The sequence below is a fragment of the Pinus tabuliformis genome, chromosome 6, assembly GCF_031772625.1.
Source record: "Pinus tabuliformis cultivar Carrire ecotype Pingquan chromosome 6, CPIR1, whole genome shotgun sequence".
NCBI lineage: Eukaryota > Viridiplantae > Streptophyta > Pinopsida > Pinales > Pinaceae > Pinus > Pinus tabuliformis.
Genome location: NC_142292.1, coordinates 1,150,842,074 through 1,150,850,286, shown reverse-complemented (window position 1 = coordinate 1,150,850,286; position 8,213 = coordinate 1,150,842,074). Strand labels below are relative to the sequence as shown.

At 38.3% G+C, this 8,213-nt stretch overlaps 1 pseudogene; it reads right to left on the bottom strand.

The window, feature by feature from the left end:
• Positions 1 to 480: 480 nt before the first annotated feature.
• Positions 481 to 900, bottom strand: LOC149262906 (expansin-A10 pseudogene; annotated as a pseudogene).
• Between the last annotated feature and the right edge of the window lie 7,313 nt (positions 901 to 8,213).

Sequence of the window (8,213 nt, the reverse complement as noted above, 5' to 3'; positions counted from 1 at the left end):
CCTGAACTTTGCTTCCATTTCCACACTCACCGCACCCGTTTTTTTTTAAGTTGTGGTATACGATGTGGTTTTATATTGTTTTGAATTTGTTGTGTTCGCAAAACTCCAGCTTGCAGTGGTGAATGCCAGCATTCTCTCATTTTCATAAAACTATCCTGGACTTGATATCTAATGCTCGATGAAAGAAAGATGTGATTTAACATTGAAGGACATAGCAAAGACCCTGGGGGCATTCTCCAATTCGAACGTTGCCTTGAACTCCTCTCCTCCCACACTGCACTGCTCACCTCAGCCATACCACATTTCATCATTTCCAGATCGCTGAATTTAGCAGTCCTGTGATTAAATTCAGTTTCGGATAGTAGAGCTGAATAAATTTTGTGCTATGAAATCGAGCTTCTGTGCTTTGTAATTCGACAGTAATCCATGGCATATAAAGGAAAATCTGCATTAAATATTCAAACCCTCTGTTGATTCTGGTCAAAACTTAGCAATGTGCTGAAAAACAGGCTCCGAGAGATCAAAGTGCTCCAGAGGAGGGTTGCACCAACCACTGTCGTCATTTGGAAGCACATTGTTGGGCATGGAGAAGTTAGTAGCAGTGACAATGATAGAGCTGGGAAGGCACCATTGCAGGTCATCGTTGCACTAGATTTCATAGCAAGCACCGCAACTGAAACCATTATTGAACAATGCAGTGCTCAGAGCCGCAGTGTTGGTACCGTAGCCTTGGCTGTACAGATTGCCATAACCACAAGCACCACCCATTGTGCCAGTAGCGTCACCGCCACCGTAGAACGTAGCATGAGCATTGGTCCATCCGGAACCATGCGCAGCTCGGAGCATTGAAAGGAGACCCAATGAAACCAGCCATAGAAACGCCATTTCCAGAGAAAACAATAAAAACTGAAACAAATTTCAACTGATACTAATACTGAAGAGCGGGGAATGGATATGCATGTTGTTGAAGGACATCGTGTTGGATTTGTTCGCGGACTGACTTTTTCCATCGAAACCTGAATTGAAAGTGGGTATTGAAAGTGGATTTGTGATATTCGGTTGCTGGTGAACATTGGTCAAACTGTGCATGTTGTTGTGTATTAAAAAAAATGGTGTTGGAACGTTGTTCATTGATGATTCCTGCACATGAACAGATACCATATGGCGCCAAACCCTTTGTTGATTGTTGTTCGTTGAAATTGGTATGTATTTATTGAAGTTGTGTGATGGTGTCAAATATACCTTGAAACAGTACAAAAAATGGATTAGAATTGGTTGTATATGGGTTATAATAGACATATGGTAAGTCCTTTTTAAAGCCATCACTCATGTGGATTAAGTTCCCTTAAAAACGGTGGTAGTCTATTAAAGTTCATTGAAATGTTTTGGATGGTGGTATATAATGGTTATATAATGAGATTTTTGGATGGTGGTATATAATGGTTATATAAGGATATTTTTGGATGGTGGTACATAATGGTTATATAATTTTTATATAATGAGATTTTTGGATGGTGGTATATAATGGTTATATAATGAGATTTTTGGATGGTGGTAAAAAAAAAAAAAAACCATGTTCTATCTTAATGAAAAATTATCAATTCATTTTATGGACAGAATAACATGTGGGGTTTTCGATATTTGAACTAATTTGGAGATTGGAGACTATTGTGAGCTTCTTTGTCTTAGCCTTGTATTAGAGTTTGGAGTGCATTGAGATCTTCATTGTTTTACTATTTTTTGAGGATGGCTCCAATTGGTGTAATATTAGAGTCATTAGACAATCTAATACTCTCTACTATGGATAATACAATCAAAATCAGCAAGGATTTTCTCACCGATATTCACAGTTGTTTACAAGATGTACATGACAAGATTGAATTTTTAGAGCTTGAATCTCAGCTACAGCAAGCAGAATTACAACAATGGAGTCGTCATTCTGAACCTGTTTCTATTCAGAACAATGAAACAGACTCCCATAAACAGCAAGTCAATATTGTTGAAGTTGATTTAGATCCAATGCCCAATAAAGTAGTAGTTGTACATGCAGATGCAGAAATTCAGTCTGCACTTCCCAAGCCCATCATCAGACCTTGGGAAGAGCTTGTCCATAACAAGCATAGAACTGGTCTTGGATATGACAAGGACTTGTCCTTTCATATTACAAACTACTCCAAACCAATTCAATTTCAAAGTGTTGGATTTCTTCAAGACGGTTCATCTTCAACTGCTCCTCATGGTAGTTCACCTCTAGTTGTTCCAGATTCTACTCCTCTTCCACAACAACAGATTGTGAAATTCCAACATTGTGACTGAGTTGGCCATCTGAAATATCATTGTTTTGATCTTCATCCATGTAAGCACTGTCATAAAACTAGTCATTCTTCAAATGGATGCTTCAGAAGCAAACCTCCTACAAGAACAAAGATTCATCTTGGATGGATCGTTTCTTGGCAATCGGCATCAGTAGCCAAGAAGATATTCCAGTCACATGTTAGAACTTGTTCAAGAGTATTGAATAGTCTTGCAGTTGAGTTTTCTCCATCATTTCACCTTGTATCTGACAGGGGGGAAATGATGGTCATATACAAGCTTCAAAGCCACATCAAGCAAGCCTGAGCCACAACCTGCCACATCAGTTTCAGAGTTGTAGCCAGAGACAAAGATGCCCCTGAGCATGCCTTTAGTTGGTAATTCCTCTTCAAAGAATTTGGGACACTTCCTCTAGCAGAAGACTTCATCTTCTTGTTAGTTTTGGAAGAGTTCCAGGAATAGCATTGGGGACACTTCCTCTAGCAAAAGACTTCATCTTCTTGCCAGTTTTGGAAGAGTTCCAGGAATTGCATTAAGCATTCCAGAGTTGGTGGTAATCCTTAAACCATCACAAGTTGAGACCTCCCTTTTCAGGTTGAAGTTCTCCTTTTCATGCGAGGTGAGACCTCCCTTTCATGGTTGAAGGTTTCCCTCTTCAAAACATCAGGAACACTTCCTCTAGCAGAAGACTTGAGCTTCACGCCAGAATTGGAAGAGTTCTAGGAATTGCACTAAGCATTCCAATGTTGGTGGTCATCCTTAAACCACCGCCCTTTATACCAACATCTCAGAGAGCATATTTAGCCTAGTGCTGCCATGCATTTTTGCACATTTTATATTACAACTCTCTTCTTGGACTCATACATAACCCTTCGGATTAAGGGGAATAATGTTGGACAACTAATCCTCTAAGGGTTAGTTTGGAAGCTGAATAGACTAAGGAAGTCCAAGAGACCTTGGTATGTGAAACCCAACGGTCACACCATGTATTATAAATGTATATCATTTGTTAATAAAAAATGCACTCTCATGTTTTATCTTTCCTATTTGTCTTTGCCATGTGTGTGTTTGACAGGCATTCATTTTTGTCAAGCAGATCGAAATTGCCTTGCTTCACTAAAATGCACTCCCAGGCTTCATTTCTTAGCCAATATGGTTGATTCAAAGTGTACACTCTTTATTTACTAGCTAAGTAAAGACATTGTGTCTTTCGCTTGATACTTTGGAATGTTGGAGATGGCATTGATAATTTGTTGAGACTTGAAGCCCTTATTTTTGTACTATTTTATCAGTGTTAGAAGGACATTTTGTCTGGTGAGATAAGGATATGTGGATTATATTCCTAGTGATGTTGATTTATATAATCTTATTATGTAGCATTTTTTTTTGGTGGTGCTAAATTTATATCTCATGTAAGCTTTATGCAATTTTCTTATTAATAGAAACCATGTTGGAGAAGAATGGAGAGACCTTTATAGTCAGCCCACATCTATGCCTGTTAATTGACGCAGTGTCAATCCCCCAGGCATAAGACAATATTTTTTTACCATTTTGGTTAAAAATTACACCTTCAGCCCCAGCAACCCTTAGATTACCTTTTGAGGCACCCTATGGTAAATTTTTCCATATGATGCACTAAGATATTGTAAATTTGTTCTACTATGGAAAGAAGACATATTTTGTATTTCAAATAGAAATTTAGTACATTCCATAGCACCGATTTCTTGATTCAATAAGCTATTATCTTATAAAATTCCATTACATTGTCTAAAAATAAAAGAGTAACTAGATCTCAGTGAGACCACAACTAGATAAAAACTCCATGAAGGAGACATAAAAGTAAGTCCTCAAAAAAGACTAGCAATTTATTCAAAAATGCATGTTAACAGAAAATATAATGATATATAATGCACGTTAACAAAAAATGACAAAATATATGTTACATGTTGAAATGTTACTACATAGATAAAGCACCTAAAAATTGTTATTCTAAAACTCGAGGATGCTTGGGAGGATTCTGCAAGCCCTCCTCTTCAAAAGAAGAGTCTCTCTTTCCTTCTATGGACAATTGTGATTATTCGAGTGCTACAACAAACACATCCTTTGATCCTTGCCGAAGCTACCAAATTTTCCTTTCATAATATTCTCTCATATCAACCTTTTTGTGTCTTAGCTTGTTCAATAAACCTGCATTCTTCTTATATTTTTGTTGGTTCTCAGTTACATTCCTTTAAAAATATTCCTTTGTATATTTTAGTTGATATCTGTTAGTGTCAGTCTTTGCAGCCTTCCTCCAATGATCAAACATGCTCTTACAAAGTGATTTTAAGGTGTCAAGGTCAAATTTTGTCATTTCAGTGAGTCTTCAAGCAAAATTTGGTCACTAGGTATTAGGACTAGGGTTTGCTTTTACTCCTGTCAAAGTTGTCCAAATGTCCATGTCACCATTCAGCTGAGTGCACCATCATTTATAGGGTTTTCATCATCATGTCAGGTTCCAATGGGTCATTTTACACCTTATTCATGCTTCAGTTGTGCCTAGGTAAGGTTCATTTCCCTCTCCTAGGGTTTTGAAGGTAATTTATTTTGGATGGTCAAATCATCAGCAAAACTTGTATCCTGATGTTCATACACCTTCCCCTATCCTTAATGTACCTTATTAAACACTTCCCATCACTGAGATCCCTCAAATTCCTCATTTTCGCACAAACCCTAGTTTCTTGCTACAACTTGGCAATTTTCTAGGCGAGACCTGTGTTTTGCCCTTTTTCACCCCTTACCCTCACTCAATATTTGAAATTCCACTTTCCCCTACTTCCAAACATCTCTCCCTACTTCCCAAAATTTTCTCAAGAATTTAGAAGCCCCTTATCCCCTTCATTTCGCTTCATTTCAACAAATCCCCTGTTCCACACATTGGGGTAGGTTTTACTCAAATGATTTTTCTGAGAAAAAAAGATGAATTTTGGAACACTGAGATACATTTTTGTCCAAACTATTCCAAAGAATAAAAACCTCCTTCACTTTTTACACAGGTTTCATGGTTTTAGAGAAATGTCAAAAATACAGTTGCCTCGGGAGAATTGATGCACCTCTGAAGTGACCTTCAGAAAATCAAGTTTTCTCCTAGCTTGGTTGGCCAAATGACTTGCTTGATGATTCAAATGATAAAAATACACAAATATATTTCCAATGAGCTATCATGAGCTCAATTTTGAGTTGAGGAGGACCTTCAAAGGTTGACTGCAACGGCACTCTACCTTTAGGCAGCCTCATTTGGCACATTTTTACCAGTATTGGGAGATTTGATTTTTGATAGGGAAAATGAACTCCAAATTGAAAAATTATAGTTGGGTTGGAAATTATACTCAAATACCTTTCCAACGAGCTATCCTGCGCCCAATTTGGACACCAGTAAGGCCTCCAAAAGTCTCCTGCAAAAAGTGCTACGCATTGGGCAACTAGCGCGGCGCATTGAGTTTGTGGCACGACGCATAGAGCTGGAAGCCTGATTTCACTCAAAAACTCTCCCAAATTGCAAAATTTGTTCAATATTCTTTTTTTCAAGTAATTTAACACCTCCATATTTCTAATGTATGAGTTTCCATCAGTGTTTATGGTGTTTCAATCAGTTAAAAACAAAACCCTAGTTCCTTGCAAAGTTGTGTTGAGAAAATTGCCTAGGGTTTGCAAAATTGCAGTTTTGTCGTTGTATCCCCATTTTCATTTTTCTTTCACTACACTTCACTCATATTAATTTCCCTCTCCCCTTTCATTCACACTCACCTATCCCCTTATCCCTAAAACTAAAAACCCTAATACCTAATCCCATTATTCCCAAACCCTATTCAAATATCCCCAAACCCTAATTGGTATCCCAAAGCCTAAATACTATTCCCTAAACCCTTTCATTCCCCAAAACCCTACAGCTAGCCTCAAATCCTCCCCTCATCAGTCCCACTCATCCATGGAGCTCAAAAACATGCAAGCAACTGACAAGTTGCTAAGAGAAGGAAAACCAAGTCGACAACACTTGAAAGGGAAATTCAAGCTGAGCGTGAATATTGGCTTGAGAGGAAAAACTTGCCCTTGGGAAAGGATGCTAGAGAAGGCCAACAAAGAGAAGACATTTTTGAGGCACACGGCCTACCATTACTTGGCGAAAAACAAAAGTTGCAAGGCAAGAATCAGGAGCTTGAAAGCAAAGTTGAAAAGGGCATCGAGGAGGCGAAAGGAGCATGATAGACTTCAAATATTGGCTGAGGATTCCTTGGCCCAACACAATGCTTGATGGAGGAGACCCAGTCCAGATTTCAAAAAATTTGAGGCACTTTTTGCATTTTTGGAATTTTTTGCACTAAAACACAGAAATTTCTGCTCTATGCGCCGCGCCACCCGGCACTCACTTTTGATGGAGGCATCATTTTGAGAAAAAATCAACATTTTGGATTTTTCATGAAAAAATATTCATGCTCACAAATGGCCAAGAAATTTTGACAAGTTTTGAGCCCCGAAAAAGGTCAAAAACACCCTAAAAATGGCTTTTCTGCCCCTATTTTGACACACAAGAAGAAGTGTTGGGAGAACTGAGTTTTGGAGGGGCAAATGGAGGCAAAATTGAAAAATTCCACTTGGGCTGGAAATTAGACAGGTAGACCTTTCCAACAAGCACACTTGGAGTGAATTTGGACTTCAGGAAGGCCTCCAAAAGTGGGTCAAAACAGGTGTTATGCATAGAGAATCAGGCACAGCGCATAGAGGAAAAATTGCCAGTTTGACCAAGTATTGCTCTGTTTTTCGCCCAGCTTTGGCGAGTTTGACTTTTTCACTTTCTTAATGGAAAATTTGTGATTTAATTTAAGGTACATTGATGGATCATGATGTAAATATGTCAAATTTTCACTTATGGAGGTAGATTCATTGGTTAAAATGTTGTTTGAAACTGAATGAATCAGTTACCTAGTTTCTAGAGGCAAGCTATTCCACTGCCTGATTTCTAGTTCTCAGTTTAGAATTAGTTGGAACAGCTCCTAAACTTGTGAGATCGACCCCTAGAGGCAAGGATGAGCTATGGTTGTCTATATTATGTTGTTTTTCAGTCATTAGCATGGTTGGACTTTTGAGAAAGCCTTGAGCTTCATTGTACACTCATATCAGCATTTTGGCTAAGGAATTGAGACCAGGGTTTGCAGCGCTCTTTGGGATCCATGTGGCGATTTATCTTGGTACAGTGCTTTCCTTTGTAATTTTGAATTTATTTATGTGATTGTATGACATTATCTCTCTTATTTCTTCTCAGCTAAATCAAACAAGAGTGTAAGTAGAATCCATTGAAATTGCAGTGCTCTACTTGAGGTTTGCTTTAGTCTTTGATGTTTTTAGCTGTTTGGAGAGGATCCATGAGTTTTCTTGCCCTCTTCAGCTCCTCACCTGTCTAATCCTTCCATCTCATTCAATTTGAAGTGCCAAAAATATTTGCCTACCTTGCCCCATTGAGATCTCTGCAAGACTGAGCCTCAATCCCCGCACCCAAAATCTATCTTTCCATCTAAGCCAACAAAACATCATTTTATTAAATCAAATTCTATTGCACTTATACCTAGCCTAAGATAATTATTTCTTTCAGTCATCTCAAGCCCTCATCGATCATAATTTGCTGAGATTGACCCGGAGAGAGCCCTCTCCTGACTTGGTAGGGTTAGCTACTAGGTTGAGCGTGGTTTGATGTTGGCCTTGGATCCTATCTTTTCAGCCTGAGGTAAATCTAGGCACTAACAATATCTAAATTTGGCCAATTCACTAGTGAGTTGTTGTACTTCATCCTCAAGATATTTTTCCCTCGATTGTTGCTAATTTTTTATTATTTATTGATTTGCCTAGTGTTGTTATTTTTCCCTCTC